This window comes from Misgurnus anguillicaudatus, chromosome 24 (genome assembly GCF_027580225.2).
Source record: "Misgurnus anguillicaudatus chromosome 24, ASM2758022v2, whole genome shotgun sequence".
NCBI classification, from domain to species: Eukaryota; Metazoa; Chordata; class Actinopteri; order Cypriniformes; family Cobitidae; genus Misgurnus; species Misgurnus anguillicaudatus.
The window spans coordinates 1597620-1620188 of record NC_073360.2 but is presented as its reverse complement, the minus strand read 5'-3'; the positions used below and the strand labels follow the sequence as shown (position 1 = coordinate 1620188).

General features: G+C 38.3%; 2 long non-coding RNA genes across 2 annotated transcripts; both read left to right on the top strand.

Moving 5' to 3' along the window:
• Positions 1-3769: 3769 nt before the first annotated feature.
• On the top strand, positions 3770-5291 carry LOC141361518 (uncharacterized). The gene is made up of 3 exons (XR_012367644.1): positions 3770-3926; positions 4446-4903; positions 4995-5291. It is a non-coding gene; the product is annotated as an uncharacterized lncRNA (long non-coding RNA).
• A 13613-nt stretch (positions 5292-18904) lies between these two features.
• Positions 18905-20300, top strand: LOC141361475 (uncharacterized). The gene is made up of 2 exons (XR_012367582.1): positions 18905-19152; positions 19672-20300. It is a non-coding gene; the product is annotated as an uncharacterized lncRNA (long non-coding RNA).
• The last annotated feature ends 2269 nt before the right edge of the window (positions 20301-22569 follow it).

Here is a 22569-nt window from a genome sequence, read left to right as displayed (position 1 = left end):
TTCCACTTAAACCTTGTGGGATTTGAACCTGGGTCTCCTGTATGGGAGAATCAGTGCTCGAACCACTAGACTACAGAGGATGAGTTGAAGCTGGGCCAGTAAAATCTGGTCCTGTGTATTGCTGCCTATGCTCAGACTGTTGGCTGGCTGGTACAGTCAGAGTCAATCCCACAAATACATGAAAACTATCAGATCTAAAGATTTGTTTGCTTCTTTCAAAACCCAAAGACACTGTTGGCAACTGCTATATTTTTTGCTAATTGTATGTCCAGGACTCTTTCTTAAATGGAAACTTAAATGAATACATTTAGCTTGAAAGCACTAAATGTTATGTCCAGTACTCTATCTTAAATTTGAACTCAAATGTCCAGCAGAAACCTTAAGCCCACATCAACTATGAAGACTGCTTTAGGAGACTTAGGAACAGTAATAAAATGAACAGCCTACTGGCTTTGGGAAGGGAAAACTGAATTTGCAGGCTATAAGATGCCCACAAACTCTATCAGAGCTAAATAAGTGGTTACTGCTCAAAGGAGATTTCCACTTAAACCTTGTGGGATTTGAACCTGGGTCTCCTGTATGGGAGAATCAGTGCTCGAACCACTAGACTACAGAGGATGAGTTGAAGCTGGGCCAGTAAAATCTGGTCCTGTGTATTGCTGCCTATGCTCAGACTGTTGGCTGGCTGGTACAGTCAGAGTCAATCCCACAAATACATGAAACTATCAGATCTAAAGACGATTTGTTTGTTTCTTTCAAAACCCAAAGACACTGTTGGCATCTGCTGTATTTTTTGCTAATTGTATGTCCAGGACTCTTTCTTAAATGGAAACTTACATGAATACATTTAGCTTGAAAGCACTAAATGTTATGTCCAGTACTCTATCTTAAATTTGATCTCAAATGTCCAGCAGAAACCTTAAGCCCACATCAACTATTAAGACTGCTTTAGGAGACTTAGGAACAGTAGTAAAATGAACAACCTACTGGCTTTGGGAAGGGAAAATAGAATTTGCAGGCTCTAAGATGCCCACAATCTCTATCAGAGCTAAAGAAGTGACTACTGGTCAATGGAAATTTCCACTTAAACCTTGTGGGATTTGAACCTGGGTCTCCCATATGGGAGAATCAGTGCTCTAACCACTAGACTACAAGGATGAGTTGAAGCTGGGCCAGCAAAACCTGGTCCTGTGTATTGCTGCCTATGCTCAGACTGTTGGCTGGCTGGTACAGTCAGAGTCAATCCCACAAATACATGAAACTATCAGATCTAAAGAAGATTTGTTTGTTTCTTTCAAAACCCAAAAACACTGTTGGCATCTGATGTATTTTTTGTTAATTGTATGTCCAGGACATTTTCTTCAATTGAAACTTACATGAACATTTAACTTGAAAGCACTAAATGTCATGTCCAGTACTCTATCTTAAATTTTATCTCAAACGTCCAGCAGAAACCTTAAGCCCACATCAACTATGAAGACTGCTTTAGGAGACTTAGGAACAGAAGGAAAATAGAATTTGCAGGCTCTAAGATGCCCACAAAGTCTATCAGAGCTAAAGAAGAGACTACTGGTCAATGGAGATTTCCACTTAAACCTTGTGGGATTTGAACCTGGGTCTCCCATATGGGAGAATCAGTGCTCTACCCACTAGACTACAAGGATGAGTTGAAGCTGGGCCAGCAAAACCTGGTCCTGTGTATTGCTGCCTATGCTCAGACTGTTGGCTGGCTGGTACAGTCAGAGTCATTCCCACAAATACATGAAACTATCAGATCTAAAGAAGATTTGTTTGCTTCTTTCAAATCCCAAAGACACTGTTGGCATCTGCTGTATTTTTTGCTTATTTTATGTCCAGGACTCTTTCTTAAATGGAAACTTACATGAATACATTTAGCTTGAAAGCATTAATGTTATGTCCAGTACTCTATCTTTAATTTGATCTCAAATGTCCAGCAGAAACCTTAAGCCCACATCAACTATGAAGACTGCTTTAGGGTACTTAGGAACAGTAATAAAATGAACAGCCTATTGGCTTTGGGAAGGGAAAATAGAATTTGCAGGCTATAAGATGCCCACAAACTCTATCAGAGCTAAAGAAGTGACTACTGGTCAATGGAGATTTCCACTTAAACCTTGTGGGATTTGAACCTGGGTCTCCCATATGGGAGAATCAGTGCTCTAACCACTAGACTACAAGGATGAGTTGAAACTTCAGCAAAACCTGGTCCTGTGTATTGCTGCCTATGCTCAGACTGTTGGCTGGCTGGTACAGTCAGAGTCAATCCCACAAATACATGAAAACTATCAGATCTAAAGAAGACTTGTTTGCTTCTTTCAAAACCCAAAGACACTGTTGGCATCTGCTGTATTTTTTGCTAATTGTATGTCCAGGACTCTTTCTTAAATTGAAACTTACATGAATACATTTTGCTTGAAAACACTACATGTTATGTCCAGTACTTTATCTTTAATTTGATCTCAAATGTCCAGCAGAAACCTTAAGCCCACATCAACTATGAAGACTGCTTTAGGAGACTTAGGAACAGTAATAAAATGAACAGCCTATTGGCTTTGGGAAGGGAAAATAGAATTTGCAGGCTATAAGATGCCCACAAACTCTATCAGAGCTAAAGAAGTGGTTACTGGTCAAAGGAGATTTCCACTTAAACCTTGTGGGATTTGAACCTGGGTCTCCTGTATGGGAGAATCAGTACTCGAACCACTAGACTACAGAGGATGAGTTGAAGCTGGGCCAGTAAAATCTGGTCCTGTGTATTGCTGCCTATGCTCAGACTGTTGGCTGGCTGGCACAGTCAGAGTCAATCCCACAAATACATGAAACTATCAGATCTAAAGAAGATTTGTTTGTTTCTTTCAAAACCCAAAAACACTGTTGGCATCTGATGTATTTTTTGTTAATTGTATGTCCAGGACATTTTCTTCAATTGAAACTTACATGAACATTTAACTTGAAAGCACTAAATGTTATGTCCAGTACTCTATCTTAAATTTTATCTCAAACGTCCAGCAGAAACCTTAAGCCCACATCAACTATGAAGACTGCTTTAGGAGACTTAGGAACAGTAATAAAATGAACAGCCTATTGGCTTTGGGAAGGGAAAATAGCATTTGCAGGCTATAAGATGCCCACAAACTCTATCAGAGCTAAAGAAGTGACTACTGGTCAATGGAGATTTCCACTTAAACCTTGTGGGATTTGAACCTGGGTCTCCCATATGGGAGAATCAGTGCTCTAACCACTAGACTACAAGGATGAGTTGAAGCTGGGCCAGCAAAACCTGGTCCTGTGTATTGCTGCCTATGCTCAGACTGTTGGCTGGCTGGTACCGTCAGAGTCAATCCCACAAATACATGAAAACTATCAGATCTAAAGATTTGTTTGCTTCTTTCAAAACCCAAAGACACTGTTGGCATCTGCTGTATTTTTTGCTAATTGTATGTCCAGGACTCTTTCTTAAATGGAAACTTACATGAATACATTTAGCTTGAAAGCACTAAATGTTATGTCCAGTACTCTATCTTAAATTTGATCTCAAATGCCCAGCAGAAACCTTAAGCCCACATCAACTATGAAGACTGCTTTAGGAGACTTATACGGTGGCCGTCAGGGGTCACTGCCTTGCAATGAAAGAAAACACATGCAAATAGAAAAAACACCAGCAAATCAAGAAAACATCTTCATCAGTTTGACAACACATGCGATGCAGATATCGCAACACATCCAAATACAGAAACGCGTTGCAAATATCACAACACGACCAAAAACAGAAACGCGTTCCAAATCTCACAACACAACGGAAGTGTTTCAGGGGGGTCACAAAAAGTGATGCACCGGTCTGAGAAGTGTTTTCGGTTTACATTCAATTCGTCCGTGGAGCTTTTGTGAGTTTACATCGATCAAATGTAAGTTTTTCTTGTTTATTTTAATATCCTAATTGCATATTTTTTTAGCCTTTCTATTATTATTAGCCTATAGACTCAAATAACTTGACGAAATACATAATAAACTGTGAAACGTTGTGTTAGCTGGCTTAGTTACACAAATGTCACTAGATAGTGTTCTAAGAGGACAATAAATACCACATTCTTCATTAAAACAAGTAAAAATAACGTGTGTGTGTGTGTGTGTGTGTACACGTGTGTTTCTATGGGAGGTTTTTGTGCTAATAATAGCTTATTGAATGTCTAACCAAACGTCTTGTGTGTGTGTGTGTGTTTTATTTTCAGGCAGCAAACATACTGTTTATAACTATATATAATAGTGTTAATTCAAGTTGTTTTTCATATTTTATTTACACATTTATCAGTTTTATATCATCTCTTTTATTAACGTCTGAAACTTGTTTAATTTATATTGTGTGCTATGTGATTTTACGAATAGTTAACATAATTATTCTGTATTTTGTCTTTTTATTCTTCTAGGAAAGCTAAAGGACCTGCTATTACATTGAGAGCATCCTGAGCAGATGCAGTGTGATATGGTAGCATGATAGAAATTAACTGCAAGAGCCTGTAGAGAGGGATAAAGTCTACTGAGAGGAACACCACTGCCTTCCTTTTCACATTTGACAAACTAACGCACCAAAATTAACCAGAGTTTTGTTAGGTAGCTTTAAATTTGAGCTTGGGGCTTGTGTCAGACTGGTCTATCATTGTATCTATTCCAGAGCAAGATTTCTACTGCAAACTAAATAAAAATTAAATTGCATTAAAAAAAACATTTGTTTACTAGCTTAAAACAACATAACATATAACAAATAACACGTTTTCTAATTGTAACACAATTTTAAGTTAAAGTTAAGCATCAGGGCCATAATTTGTATTTTTCATTAGTAACAGCTTATGTTTTGTAGCTCAACTTCTGACAGTTTTAGATGCTGGTAGGTGATAATCTGGTCATACAGATTTACAATGTCAATGTTAATCTGAGAATGGTGATTATTTGTAATTATTTCTCTTGATTCTTTGTAGACCACTGCATTGTATTTCATATCATATCAGCTGCATATGAAGATGCATAAATTGGATTGACATTAAACATCTTGTTCAAAGATTCCTCTCCTGATTTTCTTACTGGAATCTGCTCCATATTTAGCCACCTCAACCAGCTAAACCTTAAATGTAGTGAAGCTAACTACAACCAGAACATCAATCTTATCGCTTTGACATGTACTGTATGACTTTTATTTGAATGAATAATACTATAACATCTTACAATGTTGATACTTCTTTTTAGTTCCTGCTTAGAACTTCTCGTAAAGGACAATGCTGTTAAAAAACTTGCAGTAAAGCTGATTGATTGCCTATTTGTTTACTACAAATACCATGGCTATATGCAAATACAGTAACAAAACTGTTTCTTTTCTATCATCCTTGGTAGGTTATTTTCTATTTTTATCAAATTACTTACATTTTAAGATTATAAATCTTGCTGTTTCCTTTTCTTCCCTAAAATGAAAGAGTGTTTTTAAAGGAATCAAAGAAATTATTTTAAATATTCTCTCTTAAATATGCAAATGAAAAATGCATTTGAAGTTTAAAGCCTTTATTTTCATATGTATAGATATCTGTACAATGACATTCTTCCTTTTTATTGCCACATTACATTAAACTGTGGTTGTCATTAAAATAATAAACTAGAAAGAAACCTGTTATACAATATAATGTTGTCTGTGCAGTGTAAGTGTGACATGCTTGCCAAGTATGCAGCGCATACTCAAAAATGTGACCTCTGCATTTAACCCATCCCAGTAAATGGTGAACACACATGGAGCAGTGGGCAGCTATTCCTTCAGTGCCCGGGGAGCAATTGGGTTTAATGTGCCTTGTTCAAGGACATCACAGTCGCAACCTGCCGGCAGAGACAGAAACTGGAACTGGCAACTTTCGGGTTACAAGTCCAACCCTCTAACCACTACGCTATGACTATGTGTATCAAAACCTGCAGTATTAAACAAATGTTTGTGTAGAGATTAAAATAATGACAGTGATATTGGGGTCAATTAATGTTTTTGACATATTGAACACTGAGGGCTGCTGGATAAAACGGTTCCTCAATCTTTACGTCCTGTAGCTTACACTTCTGTATGTATTGCCAGAGGATGTAGGTGGAAACAGTTTGGTATAAGTGGGCATTTTAACAATGGAACCGGCTCCTTTCTGTACTGTGTTCCTCTCAGTAGACTTTATCCCTCTCTACAGGCTCTTGCAGTTCATTTAAATCATGCTACCATATCACACTATGCATCTGGTCAGGATTCCCTCAATGTTAAAACAGGTCCTCTAGCTTTCCTAGAAGAATAAAAAGACAAAATACAGAATAATTATGTTAACTATTCGTAAAATCACATAGCACACAATATAAAATAAACAAGTTTGAGACATAATAAAAGAGATGATATAAAACTGATAAATGTGTAAATAAAATATGAAAAACAACTTGAATTAACACTATTATATATAGTTATAAACAGTATGTTTGCTGCTTGAAAATAAAACACACACACACAAGACGTTTGGTTAGACGTTCAATAAGCTATTATTAGCACAAAAACCTCCCATAGAAACACACGTGTACACACACACACACACACACACGTTATTTTTACTTGTTTTAATGAAGAATGTGGTATTTATTGTCCTCCTAGAACACTATCTAGTGACATTTGTGTAACTAAGCCAGCTAACACAACGTTTCACAGTTTATTATGTATTTCGTCAAGTTATTTGAGTCTATAGGCTAATAATAATAGAAAGGCTAAAAAAATATGCAATTAGGATATTAAAATAAACAAGAAAAACTTACATTTGATCGATGTAAACTCACAAAAGCTCCACGGACGAATTGAATGTAAACCGAAAACACTTCTCAGACCGGTGCATCACTTTTTGTGACCCCCCTGAAACACTTCCGTTGTGTTGTGAGATTTGGAACGCGTTTCTGTTTTTGGTCGTGTTGTGATATTTGCAATGCGTTTCTGTATTTGGATGTGTTGCGATATCTGCAGCGCATGTGTTGTCAAACTGATGAAGATGTTTTCTTGATTTGCTGGTGTTTTTTCTATTTGCATGTGTTTTCTTTCATTGCAAGGCAGTGACCCCTGACGGCCACCGTAGGACTTAGGAACAGTAATAAAATGAACAGCCTACTGGCTTTGGGAAGGGAAAACTGAATTTGCAGGCTATAAGATGCCCACAAACTCTATCAGAGCTAAATAGGAGATTTCCACTTAAACCTTGTGGGATTTGAACCTGGGTCTCCTGTATGGGAGAATCAGTGCTCGAACCACTAGACTACAGAGGATGAGTTGAAGCTGGGCCAGTAAAATCTGGTCCTGTGTATTGCTGCCTATGCTCAGACTGTTGGCTGGCTGGTACAGTCAGAGTCAATCCCACAAATACATGAAACTATCAGATCTAAAGAAGATTTGTTTGTTTCTTTCAAAACCCAAAAACACTGTTGGCATCTGATGTATTTTTTGTTAATTGTATGTCCAGGACATTTTCTTCAATTGAAACTTACATGAACATTTAACTTGAAAGCACTAAATGTTATGTCCAGTACTCTATCTTAAATTTTATCTCAAACGTCCAGCAGAAACCTTAAGCCCACATCAACTATGAAGACTGCTTTAGGAGACTTAGGAACAGTAATAAAATGAACAGCCTATTGGCTTTGGGAAGGGAAAATAGCATTTGCAGGCTATAAGATGCCCACAAACTCTATCAGAGCTAAAGAAGTGACTACTGGTCAATGGAGATTTCCACTTAAACCTTGTGGGATTTGAACCTGGGTCTCCCATATGGGAGAATCAGTGCTCTAACCACTAGACTACAAGGATGAGTTGAAGCTGGGCCGGCAAAACCTGGTCCTGTCTATTGCTGCCTATGCTCAGACTGTTGGCTGGCTGGTACCGTCAGAGTCAATCCCACAAATACATGAAAACTATCAGATCTAAAGATTTGTTTGCTTCTTTCAAAACCCAAAGACACTGTTGGCAACTGATGTATTTTTTGCTAATTGTATGTCCAGGACACTTTCTTAAATGGAAACTTACATGAATACATTTAGCTTGAAAGCACTAAATGTTATGTCCAGTACTCTATCTTAAATTTGATCTCAAATGCCCAGCAGAAACCTTAAGCCCACATCAACTATGAAGACTGCTTTAGGAGACTTAGGAACAGTAATAAAATGAACAGCCTACTGGCTTTGGGAAGGGAAAACTGAATTTGCAGGCTATAAGATGCCCACAAACTCGATCAGAGCTAAATAGGAGATTTCCACTTAAACCTTGTGGGATTTGAACCTGGGTCTCCTGTGTGGGAGAATCAGTGCTCGAACCACTAGACTACAGAGGATGAGTTGAAGCTGGGCCAGTAAAATCTGGTCCTGTGTATTGCTGCCTATGCTCAGACTGTTGGCTGGCTGGTACAGTCAGAGTCAATCCCACAAATACATGAAACTATCAGATCTAAAGACGATTTGTTTGTTTCTTTCAAAACCCAAAGACACTGTTGGCATCTGCTGTATTTTTTGCTAATTGTATGTCCAGGACTCTTTCTTAAATGGAAACTTACATGAATACATTTAGCTTGAAAGCACTAAATGTTATGTCCAGTACTCTATCTTAAATTTGATCTCAAATGTCCAGCAGAAACCTTAAGCCCACATCAACTATGAAGACTGCTTTAGGAGACTTAGGAACAGTAGTAAAATGAACAACCTACTGGCTTTGGGAAGGGAAAATAGAATTTGCAGGCTCTAAGATGCCCACAATCTCTATCAGAGCTAAAGAAGTGACTACTGGTCAATGGAGATTTCCACTTAAACCTTGTGGGATTTGAACCTGGGTCTCCCATATGGGAGAATCAGTGCTCTAACCACTAGACTACAAGGATGAGTTGAAGCTGGGCCAGCAAAACCTGGTCCTGTGTATTGCTGCCTATGCTCAGACTGTTGGCTGGCTGGTACAGTCAGAGTCAATCCCACAAATACATGAAACTATCAGATCTAAAGAAGATTTGTTTGTTTCTTTCAAAACCCAAAAACACTGTTGGCATCTGATGTATTTTTTGTTAATTGTATGTCCAGGACATTTTCTTCAATTGAAACTTACATGAACATTTAACTTGAAAGCACTAAATGTCATGTCCAGTACTCTATCTTAAATTTTATCTCAAACGTCCAGCAGAAACCTTAAGCCCACATCAACTATGAAGACTGCTTTAGGAGACTTAGGAACAGAAGGAAAATAGAATTTGCAGGCTCTAAGATACCCACAAAGTCTATCAGAGCTAAAGAAGAGACTACTGGTCAATGGAGATTTCCACTTAAACCTTGTGGGATTTGAACCTGGGTCTCCCATATGGGAGAATCAGTGCTCTAACCACTAGACTACAAGGATGAGTTAAAGCTGGGCCAGCAAAACCTGGTCCTGTGTATTGCTGCCTATGCTCAGACTGTTGGCTGGCTGGTACAGTCAGAGTCATTCCCACAAATACATGAAACTATCAGATCTAAAGAAGATTTGTTTGCTTCTTTCAAATCCCAAAGACACTGGTGGCATCTGCTGTATTTTTTGCTAATTTTATGTCCAGGACTCTTTCTTAAATGGAAACTTACATGAATACATTTAGCTTGAAAGCATTAATGTTATGTCCAGTACTCTATCTTTAATTTGATCTCAAATGTCCAGCAGAAACCTTAAGCCCACATCAACTATGAAGACTGCTTTAGGGTACTTAGGAACAGTAATAAAATGAACAGCCTATTGGCTTTGGGAAGGGAAAATAGAATTTGCAGGCTATAAGATGCCCTCAAACTCTATCAGAGCTAAAGAAGTGACTACTGGTCAATGGAGATTTCCACTTAAACCTTGTGGGATTTGAACCTGGGTCTCCCATATGGGAGAATCAGTGCTCTAACCACTAGACTACAAGGATGAGTTGAAGCTGGGCCAGCAAAACCTGGTCCTGTGTATTGCTGCCTATGCTCAGACTGTTGGCTGGCTGGTACAGTCAGAGTCATTCCCACAAATACATGAAACTATCAGATCTAAAGAAGATTTGTTTGCTTCTTTCAAATCCCAAAGACACTGTTGGCATCTGCTGTATTTTTTGCTAATTTTATGTCCAGGACTCTTTCTTAAATGGAAACTTACATGAATACATTTAGCTTGAAAGCATTAATGTTATGTCCAGTACTCTATCTTTAATTTGATCTCAAATGTCCAGCAGAAACCTTAAGCCCACATCAACTATGAAGACTGCTTTAGGGTACTTAGGAACAGTAATAAAATGAACAGCCTATTGGCTTTGGGAAGGGAAAATAGAATTTGCAGGCTATAAGATGCCCACAAACTCTATCAGAGCTAAAGAAGGGACTACTGGTCAATGGAGATTTCCACTTAAACCTTGTGGGATTTGAACCTGGGTCTCCCATATGGGAGAATCAGTGCTCTAACCACTAGACTACAAGGATGAGTTGAAGCTGGGCCAGCAAAACCTGGTCCTGTGTATTGCTGCCTATGCTCAGACTGTTGGCTGGCTGGTACAGTCAGAGTCAATCCCACAAATACATGAAAACTATCAGATCTAAAGAAGACTTGTTTGCTTCTTTCAAAAGCCAAAGACACTGTTGGCATCTGCTGTATTTTTTGCTAATTGTATGTCCAGGACTCTTTCTTAAATTGAAACTTACATGAATACATTTTGCTTGAAAACACTACATGTTATGTCCAGTACTCTATCTTTCATTTGATCTCAAATGTCCAGCAGAAACCTTAAGCCCACATCAACTATGAAGACTGCTTTAGGAGACTTAGGAACAGTAATAAAATGAACAGCCTATTGGCTTTGGGAAGGGAAAATAGAATTTGCAGGCTATAAGATGCCCACAAACTCTATCAGAGCTAAAGAAGTGACTACTGGTCAAAGGAGATTTCCACTTAAACCTTGTGGGATTTGAACCTGGGTCTCCCATATGGGAGAATCAGTGCTCTAACCACTAGACTACAAGGATGAGTTGAAGCTGGGCCAGCAAAACCTGGTCCTGTGTATTGCTGCCTATGCTCAGACTGTTGGCTGGCTGGTACAGTCAGAGTCAATCCCACAAATACATGAAACTATCAGATCTAAAGAAGATTTGTTTGTTTCTTTCAAAACCCAAAAACACTGTTGGCATCTGATGTATTTTTTGTTAATTGTATGTCCAGGACATTTTCTTCAATTGAAACTTACATGAACATTTAACTTGAAAGCACTAAATGTTATGTCCAGTACTCTATCTTAAATTTTATCTCAAACGTCCAGCAGAAACCTTAAGCCCACATCAACTATGAAGACTGCTTTAGGAGACTTAGGAACAGTAATAAAATGAACAGCCTATTGGCTTTGGGAAGGGAAAATAGCATTTGCAGGCTATAAGATGCCCACAAACTCTATCAGAGCTAAAGAAGTGACTACTGGTCAATGGAGATTTCCACTTAAACCTTGTGGGATTTGAACCTGGGTCTCCCATATGGGAGAATCAGTGCTCTAACCACTAGACTACAAGGATGAGTTGAAGCTGGGCCGGCAAAACCTGGTCCTGTCTATTGCTGCCTATGCTCAGACTGTTGGCTGGCTGGTACCGTCAGAGTCAATCCCACAAATACATGAAAACTATCAGATCTAAAGATTTGTTTGCTTCTTTCAAAACCCAAAGACACTGTTGGCAACTGATGTATTTTTTGCTAATTGTATGTCCAGGACACTTTCTTAAATGGAAACTTACATGAATACATTTAGCTTGAAAGCACTAAATGTTATGTCCAGTACTCTATCTTAAATTTGATCTCAAATGCCCAGCAGAAACCTTAAGCCCACATCAACTATGAAGACTGCTTTAGGAGACTTAGGAACAGTAATAAAATGAACAGCCTACTGGCTTTGGGAAGGGAAAACTGAATTTGCAGGCTATAAGATGCCCACAAACTCGATCAGAGCTAAATAGGAGATTTCCACTTAAACCTTGTGGGATTTGAACCTGGGTCTCCTGTGTGGGAGAATCAGTGCTCGAACCACTAGACTACAGAGGATGAGTTGAAGCTGGGCCAGTAAAATCTGGTCCTGTGTATTGCTGCCTATGCTCAGACTGTTGGCTGGCTGGTACAGTCAGAGTCAATCCCACAAATACATGAAACTATCAGATCTAAAGACGATTTGTTTGTTTCTTTCAAAACCCAAAGACACTGTTGGCATCTGCTGTATTTTTTGCTAATTGTATGTCCAGGACTCTTTCTTAAATGGAAACTTACATGAATACATTTAGCTTGAAAGCACTAAATGTTATGTCCAGTACTCTATCTTAAATTTGATCTCAAATGTCCAGCAGAAACCTTAAGCCCACATCAACTATGAAGACTGCTTTAGGAGACTTAGGAACAGTAGTAAAATGAACAACCTACTGGCTTTGGGAAGGGAAAATAGAATTTGCAGGCTCTAAGATGCCCACAATCTCTATCAGAGCTAAAGAAGTGACTACTGGTCAATGGAGATTTCCACTTAAACCTTGTGGGATTTGAACCTGGGTCTCCCATATGGGAGAATCAGTGCTCTAACCACTAGACTACAAGGATGAGTTGAAGCTGGGCCAGCAAAACCTGGTCCTGTGTATTGCTGCCTATGCTCAGACTGTTGGCTGGCTGGTACAGTCAGAGTCAATCCCACAAATACATGAAACTATCAGATCTAAAGAAGATTTGTTTGTTTCTTTCAAAACCCAAAAACACTGTTGGCATCTGATGTATTTTTTGTTAATTGTATGTCCAGGACATTTTCTTCAATTGAAACTTACATGAACATTTAACTTGAAAGCACTAAATGTCATGTCCAGTACTCTATCTTAAATTTTATCTCAAACGTCCAGCAGAAACCTTAAGCCCACATCAACTATGAAGACTGCTTTAGGAGACTTAGGAACAGAAGGAAAATAGAATTTGCAGGCTCTAAGATACCCACAAAGTCTATCAGAGCTAAAGAAGAGACTACTGGTCAATGGAGATTTCCACTTAAACCTTGTGGGATTTGAACCTGGGTCTCCCATATGGGAGAATCAGTGCTCTAACCACTAGACTACAAGGATGAGTTAAAGCTGGGCCAGCAAAACCTGGTCCTGTGTATTGCTGCCTATGCTCAGACTGTTGGCTGGCTGGTACAGTCAGAGTCATTCCCACAAATACATGAAACTATCAGATCTAAAGAAGATTTGTTTGCTTCTTTCAAATCCCAAAGACACTGGTGGCATCTGCTGTATTTTTTGCTAATTTTATGTCCAGGACTCTTTCTTAAATGGAAACTTACATGAATACATTTAGCTTGAAAGCATTAATGTTATGTCCAGTACTCTATCTTTAATTTGATCTCAAATGTCCAGCAGAAACCTTAAGCCCACATCAACTATGAAGACTGCTTTAGGGTACTTAGGAACAGTAATAAAATGAACAGCCTATTGGCTTTGGGAAGGGAAAATAGAATTTGCAGGCTATAAGATGCCCTCAAACTCTATCAGAGCTAAAGAAGTGACTACTGGTCAATGGAGATTTCCACTTAAACCTTGTGGGATTTGAACCTGGGTCTCCCATATGGGAGAATCAGTGCTCTAACCACTAGACTACAAGGATGAGTTGAAGCTGGGCCAGCAAAACCTGGTCCTGTGTATTGCTGCCTATGCTCAGACTGTTGGCTGGCTGGTACAGTCAGAGTCATTCCCACAAATACATGAAACTATCAGATCTAAAGAAGATTTGTTTGCTTCTTTCAAATCCCAAAGACACTGTTGGCATCTGCTGTATTTTTTGCTAATTTTATGTCCAGGACTCTTTCTTAAATGGAAACTTACATGAATACATTTAGCTTGAAAGCATTAATGTTATGTCCAGTACTCTATCTTTAATTTGATCTCAAATGTCCAGCAGAAACCTTAAGCCCACATCAACTATGAAGACTGCTTTAGGGTACTTAGGAACAGTAATAAAATGAACAGCCTATTGGCTTTGGGAAGGGAAAATAGAATTTGCAGGCTATAAGATGCCCTCAAACTCTATCAGAGCTAAAGAAGTGACTACTGGTCAATGGAGATTTCCACTTAAACCTTGTGGGATTTGAACCTGGGTCTCCCATATGGGAGAATCAGTGCTCTAACCACTAGACTACAAGGATGAGTTGAAGCTGGGCCAGCAAAACCTGGTCCTGTGTATTGCTGCCTATGCTCAGACTGTTGGCTGGCTGGTACAGTCAGAGTCATTCCCACAAATACATGAAACTATCAGATCTAAAGAAGATTTGTTTGCTTCTTTCAAATCCCAAAGACACTGTTGGCATCTGCTGTATTTTTTGCTAATTTTATGTCCAGGACTCTTTCTTAAATGGAAACTTACATGAATACATTTAGCTTGAAAGCATTAATGTTATGTCCAGTACTCTATCTTTAATTTGATCTCAAATGTCCAGCAGAAACCTTAAGCCCACATCAACTATGAAGACTGCTTTAGGGTACTTAGGAACAGTAATAAAATGAACAGCCTATTGGCTTTGGGAAGGGAAAATAGAATTTGCAGGCTATAAGATGCCCACAAACTCTATCAGAGCTAAAGAAGGGACTACTGGTCAATGGAGATTTCCACTTAAACCTTGTGGGATTTGAACCTGGGTCTCCCATATGGGAGAATCAGTGCTCTAACCACTAGACTACAAGGATGAGTTGAAGCTGGGCCAGCAAAACCTGGTCCTGTGTATTGCTGCCTATGCTCAGACTGTTGGCTGGCTGGTACAGTCAGAGTCAATCCCACAAATACATGAAAACTATCAGATCTAAAGAAGACTTGTTTGCTTCTTTCAAAACCCAAAGACACTGTTGGCATCTGCTGTATTTTTTGCTAATTGTATGTCCAGGACTCTTTCTTAAATTGAAACTTACATGAATACATTTTGCTTGAAAACACTACATGTTATGTCCAGTACTCTATCTTTCATTTGATCTCAAATGTCCAGCAGAAACCTTAAGCCCACATCAACTATGAAGACTGCTTTAGGAGACTTAGGAACAGTAATAAAATGAACAGCCTATTGGCTTTGGGAAGGGAAAATAGAATTTGCAGGCTATAAGATGCCCACAAACTCTATCAGAGCTAAAGAAGTGACTACTGGTCAAAGGAGATTTCCACTTAAACCTTGTGGGATTTGAACCTGGGTCTCCTGTATGGGAGAATCAGTGCTCGAACCACTAGACTACAGAGGATGAGTTGAAGCTGGGCCAGTAAAATCTGGTCCTGTGTATTGCTGCCTATGCTCAGACTGTTGGCTGGCTGGTACAGTCAGAGTCAATCCCACAAATACATGAAAACTATCAGATCTAAAGATTTGTTTGCTTCTTTCAAAACCCAAAGACACTGTTGGCAACTGCTATATTTTTTGCTAATTGTATGTCCAGGACTCTTTCTTAAATGGAAACTTAAATGAATACATTTAGCTTGAAAGCACTAAATGTTATGTCCAGTACTCTATCTTTAATTTGATCTCAAATGTCCAGCAGAAACCTTAAGCCCACATCAACTATGAAGACTGCTTTAGGAGACTTAGGAACAGTAATAAAATGAACAGCCTATTGGCTTTGGGAAGGGAAAATAGAATTTGCAGGCTATAAGATGCCCACAAACTCTATCAGAGCTAAAGAAGTGACTACTGCTCAAAGGAGATTTCCACTTAAACCTTGTGGGATTTGAACCTGGGTCTCCTGTATGGGAGAATCAGTGCTCGAACCACTAGACTACAGAGGATGAGTTGAAGCTGGGCCAGTAAAATCTGGTCCTGTGTATTGCTGCCTATGCTCAGACTGTTGGCTGGCTGGTACAGTCAGAGTCAATCCCACAAATACATGAAACTATCAGATCTAAAGACGATTTGTTTGTTTCTTTCAAAACCCAAAGACACTGTTGGCATCTGCTGTATTTTTTGCTAATTGTATGTCCAGGACTCTTTCTTAAATGGAAACTTACATGAATACATTTAGCTTGAAAGCACTAAATGTTATGTCCAGTACTCTATCTTAAATTTGATCTCAAATGTCCAGCAGAAACCTTAAGCCCACATCAACTATTAAGACTGCTTTAGGAGACTTAGGAACAGTAGTAAAATGAACAACCTACTGGCTTTGGGAAGGGAAAATAGAATTTGCAGGCTCTAAGATGCCCACAATCTCTATCAGAGCTAAAGAAGTGACTACTGGTCAATGGAGATTTCCACTTAAACCTTGTGGGATTTGAACCTGGGTCTCCCATATGGGAGAATCAGTGCTCTAACCACTAGACTACAAGGATGAGTTGAAGCTGGGCCAGCAAAACCTGGTCCTGTGTATTGCTGCCTATGCTCAGACTGTTGGCTGGCTGGTACAGTCAGAGTCAATCCCACAAATACATGAAACTATCAGATCTAAAGAAGATTTGTTTGTTTCTTTCAAAACCCAAAAACACTGTTGGCATCTGATGTATTTTTTGTTAATTGTATGTCCAGGACATTTTCTTCAATTGAAACTTACATGAACATTTAACTTGAAAGCACTAAATGTCATGTCCAGTACTCTATCTTAAATTTTATCTCAAACGTCCAGCAGAAACCTTAAGCCCACATCAACTATGAAGACTGCTTTAGGAGACTTAGGAACAGAAGGAAAATAGAATTTGCAGGCTCTAAGATGCCCACAAAGTCTATCAGAGCTAAAGAAGAGACTACTGGTCAATGGAGATTTCCACTTAAACCTTGTGGGATTTGAACCTGGGTCTCCCATATGGGAGAATCAGTGCTCTACCCACTAGACTACAAGGATGAGTTGAAGCTGGGCCAGCAAAACCTGGTCCTGTGTATTGCTGCCTATGCTCAGACTGTTGGCTGGCTGGTACAGTCAGAGTCATTCCCACAAATACATGAAACTATCAGATCTAAAGAAGATTTGTTTGCTTCTTTCAAATCCCAAAGACACTGTTGGCATCTGCTGTATTTTTTGCTAATTTTATGTCCAGGACTCTTTCTTAAATGGAAACTTACATGAATACATTTAGCTTGAAAGCATTAATGTTATGTCCAGTACTCTATCTTTAATTTGATCTCAAATGTCCAGCAGAAACCTTAAGCCCACATCAACTATGAAGACTGCTTTAGGGTACTTAGGAACAGTAATAAAATGAACAGCCTATTGGCTTTGGGAAGGGAAAATAGAATTTGCAGGCTATAAGATGCCCACAAACTCTATCAGAGCTAAAGAAGTGACTACTGGTCAATGGAGATTTCCACTTAAAACCTTGTGGGATTTGAACCTGGGTCTCCCATATGGGAGAATCAGTGCTCTAACCACTAGACTACAAGGATGAGTTGAAGCTGGGTCAGCAAAACCTGGTCCTGTGTATTGCTGCCTATGCTCAGACTGTTGGCTGGCTGGTACAGTCAGAGTCATTCCCACAAATACATGAAACTATCAGATCTAAAGAAGATTTGTTTGCTTCTTTCAAATCCCAAAGACACTGTTGGCATCTGCTGTATTTTTTGCTAATTGTATGTCCAGGACTCTTTCTTAAATTGAAACTTACATGAATACATTTTGCTTGAAAACACTACATGTTATGTCCAGTACTTTATCTTTAATTTGATCTCAAATGTCCAGCAGAAACCTTAAGCCCACATCAACTATGAAGACTGCTTTAGGAGACTTAGGAACAGTAATAAAATGAACAGCCTATTGGCTTTGGGAAGGGAAAATAGAATTTGCAGGCTATAAGATGCCCACAAACTCTATCAGAGCTAAAGAAGTGGTTACTGGTCAAAGGAGATTTCCACTTAAACCTTGTGGGATTTGAACCTGGGTCTCCTGTATGGGAGAATCAGTACTCGAACCACTAGACTACAGAGGATGAGTTGAAGCTGGGCCAGTAAAATCTGGTCCTGTGTATTGCTGCCTATGCTCAGACTGTTGGCTGGCTGGCACAGTCAGAGTCAATCCCACAAATACATGAAACTATCAGATCTAAAGAAGATTTGTTTGTTTCTTTCAAAACCCAAAAACACTGTTGGCATCTGATGTATTTTTTGTTAATTGTATGTCCAGGACATTTTCTTCAATTGAAACTTACATGAACATTTAACTTGAAAGCACTAAATGTTATGTCCAGTACTCTATCTTAAATTTTATCTCAAACGTCCAGCAGAAACCTTAAGCCCACATCAACTATAAAGACTGCTTTAGGAGACTTAGGAACAGTAATAAAATGAACAGCCTATTGGCTTTGGGAAGGGAAAATAGCATTTGCAGGCTATAAGATGCCCACAAACTCTATCAGAGCTAAAGAAGTGACTACTGGTCAATGGAGATTTCCACTTAAACCTTGTGGGATTTGAACCTGGATCTCCCATATGGGAGAATCAGTGCTCTAACCACTAGACTACAAGGATGAGTTGAAGCTGGGCCAGCAAAACCTGGTCCTGTGTATTGCTGCCTATGCTCAGACTGTTGGCTGGCTGGTACCGTCAGAGTCAATCCCACAAATACATGAAAACTATCAGATCTAAAGATTTGTTTGCTTCTTTCAAAACCCAAAGACACTGTTGGCATCTGCTGTATTTTTTGCTAATTGTATGTCCAGGACTCTTTCTTAAATGGAAACTTACATGAATACATTTAGCTTGAAAGCACTAAATGTTATGTCCAGTACTCTATCTTAAATTTGATCTCAAATGCCCAGCAGAAACCTTAAGCCCACATCAACTATGAAGACTGCTTTAGGAGACTTATACGGTGGCCGTCAGGGGTCACTGCCTTGCAATGAAAGAAAACACATGCAAATAGAAAAAACACCAGCAAATCAAGAAAACATCTTCATCAGTTTGACAACACATGCGATGCAGATATCGCAACACATCCAAATACAGAAACGCGTTGCAAATATCACAACACGACCAAAAACAGAAACGCGTTCCAAATCTCACAACACAACGGAAGTGTTTCAGGGGGGTCACAAAAAGTGATGCACCGGTCTGAGAAGTGTTTTCGGTTTACATTCAATTCGTCCGTGGAGCTTTTGTGAGTTTACATCGATCAAATGTAAGTTTTTCTTGTTTATTTTAATATCCTAATTGCATATTTTTTTAGCCTTTCTATTATTATTAGCCTATAGACTCAAATAACTTGACGAAATACATAATAAACTGTGAAACGTTGTGTTAGCTGGCTTAGTTACACAAATGTCACTAGATAGTGTTCTAAGAGGACAATAAATACCACATTCTTCATTAAAACAAGTAAAAATAACGTGTGTGTGTGTGTGTGTGTGTACACGTGTGTTTCTATGGGAGGTTTTTGTGCTAATAATAGCTTATTGAATGTCTAACCAAACGTCTTGTGTGTGTGTGTGTGTTTTATTTTCAGGCAGCAAACATACTGTTTATAACTATATATAATAGTGTTAATTCAAGTTGTTTTTCATATTTTATTTACACATTTATCAGTTTTATATCATCTCTTTTATTAACGTCTGAAACTTGTTTAATTTATATTGTGTGCTATGTGATTTTACGAATAGTTAACATAATTATTCTGTATTTTGTCTTTTTATTCTTCTAGGAAAGCTAAAGGACCTGCTATTACATTGAGAGCATCCTGAGCAGATGCAGTGTGATATGGTAGCATGATAGAAATTAACTGCAAGAGCCTGTAGAGAGGGATAAAGTCTACTGAGAGGAACACCACTGCCTTCCTTTTCACATTTGACAAACTAACGCACCAAAATTAACCAGAGTTTTGTTAGGTAGCTTTAAATTTGAGCTTGGGGCTTGTGTCAGACTGGTCTATCATTGTATCTATTCCAGAGCAAGATTTCTACTGCAAACTAAATAAAAATTAAATTGCATTAAAAAAAACATTTGTTTACTAGCTTAAAACAACATAACATATAACAAATAACACGTTTTCTAATTGTAACACAATTTTAAGTTAAAGTTAAGCATCAGGGCCATAATTTGTATTTTTCATTAGTAACAGCTTATGTTTTGTAGCTCAACTTCTGACAGTTTTAGATGCTGGTAGGTGATAATCTGGTCATACAGATTTACAATGTTAATGTTAATCTGAGAATGGTGATTATTTGTAATTATTTCTCTTGATTCTTTGTAGACCACTGCATTGTATTTCATATCATATCAGCTGCATATGAAGATGCATAAATTGGATTGACATTAAACATCTTGTTCAAAGATTCCTCTCCTGATTTTCTTACTGGAATCTGCTCCATATTTAGCCACCTCAACCAGCTAAACCTTAAATGTAGTGAAGCTAACTACAACCAGAACATCAATCTTATCGCTTTGACATGTACTGTATGACTTTTATTTGAATGAATAATACTATAACATCTTACAATGTTGATACTTCTTTTTAGTTCCTGCTTAGAACTTCTCGTAAAGGACAATGCTGTTAAAAAACTTGCAGTAAAGCTGATTGATTGCCTATTTGTTTACTACAAATACCATGGCTATATGCAAATACAGTAACAAAACTGTTTCTTTTCTATCATCCTTGGTAGGTTATTTTCTATTTTTATCAAATTACTTACATTTTAAGATTATAAATCTTGCTGTTTCCTTTTCTTCCCTAAAATGAAAGAGTGTTTTTAAAGGAATCAAAGAAATTATTTTAAATATTCTCTCTTAAATATGCAAATGAAAAATGCATTTGAAGTTTAAAGCCTTTATTTTCATATGTATAGATATCTGTACAATGACATTCTTCCTTTTTATTGCCACATTACATTAAACTGTGGTTGTCATTAAAATAATAAACTAGAAAGAAACCTGTTATACAATATAATGTTGTCTGTGCAGTGTAAGTGTGACATGCTTGCCAAGTATGCAGCGCATACTCAAAAATGTGACCTCTGCATTTAACCCATCCCAGTAAATGGTGAACACACATGGAGCAGTGGGCAGCTATTCCTTCAGTGCCCGGGGAGCAATTGGGTTTAATGTGCCTTGTTCAAGGACATCACAGTCGCAACCTGCCGGCAGAGACAGAAACTGGAACTGGCAACTTTCGGGTTACAAGTCCAACCCTCTAACCACTACGCTATGACTATGTGTATCAAAACCTGCAGTATTAAACTAATGTTTGTGTAGAGATTAAAATAATGACAGTGATATTGGGGTCAATTAATGTTTTTGACATATTGAACACTGAGGGCTGCTGGATAAAACGGTTCCTCAATCTTTACGTCCTGTAGCTTACACTTCTGTATGTATTGCCAGAGGATGTAGGTGGAAACAGTTTGGTATAAGTGGGCATTTTAACAATGGAACCGGCTCCTTTCTGTACTGTGTTCCTCTCAGTAGACTTTATCCCTCTCTACAGGCTCTTGCAGTTCATTTAAATCATGCTACCATATCACACTATGCATCTGGTCAGGATTCCCTCAATGTTAAAACAGGTCCTCTAGCTTTCCTAGAAGAATAAAAAGACAAAATACAGAATAATTATGTTAACTATTCGTAAAATCACATAGCACACAATATAAAATAAACAAGTTTGAGACATAATAAAAGAGATGATATAAAACTGATAAATGTGTAAATAAAATATGAAAAACAACTTGAATTAACACTATTATATATAGTTATAAACAGTATGTTTGCTGCCTGAAAATAAAACACACACACACAAGACGTTTGGTTAGACGTTCAATAAGCTATTATTAGCACAAAAACCTCCCATAGAAACACACGTGTACACACACACACACACACACGTTATTTTTACTTGTTTTAATGAAGAATGTGGTATTTATTGTCCTCCTAGAACACTATCTAGTGACATTTGTGTAACTAAGCCAGCTAACACAACGTTTCACAGTTTATTATGTATTTCGTCAAGTTATTTGAGTCTATAGGCTAATAATAATAGAAAGGCTAAAAAAATATGCAATTAGGATATTAAAATAAACAAGAAAAACTTACATTTGATCGATGTAAACTCACAAAAGCTCCACGGACGAATTGAATGTAAACCGAAAACACTTCTCAGACCGGTGCATCACTTTTTGTGACCCCCCTGAAACACTTCCGTTGTGTTGTGAGATTTGGAACGCGTTTCTGTTTTTGGTCGTGTTGTGATATTTGCAATGCGTTTCTGTATTTGGATGTGTTGCGATATCTGCAGCGCATGTGTTGTCAAACTGATGAAGATGTTTTCTTGATTTGCTGGTGTTTTTTCTATTTGCATGTGTTTTCTTTCATTGCAAGGCAGTGACCCCTGACGGCCACCGTAGGACTTAGGAACAGTAATAAAATGAACAGCCTACTGGCTTTGGGAAGGGAAAACTGAATTTGCAGGCTATAAGATGCCCACAAACTCTATCAGAGCTAAATAGGAGATTTCCACTTAAACCTTGTGGGATTTGAACCTGGGTCTCCCATATGGGAGAATCAGTGCTCTAACCACTAGACTACAAGGATGAGTTGAAGCTGGGCCAGC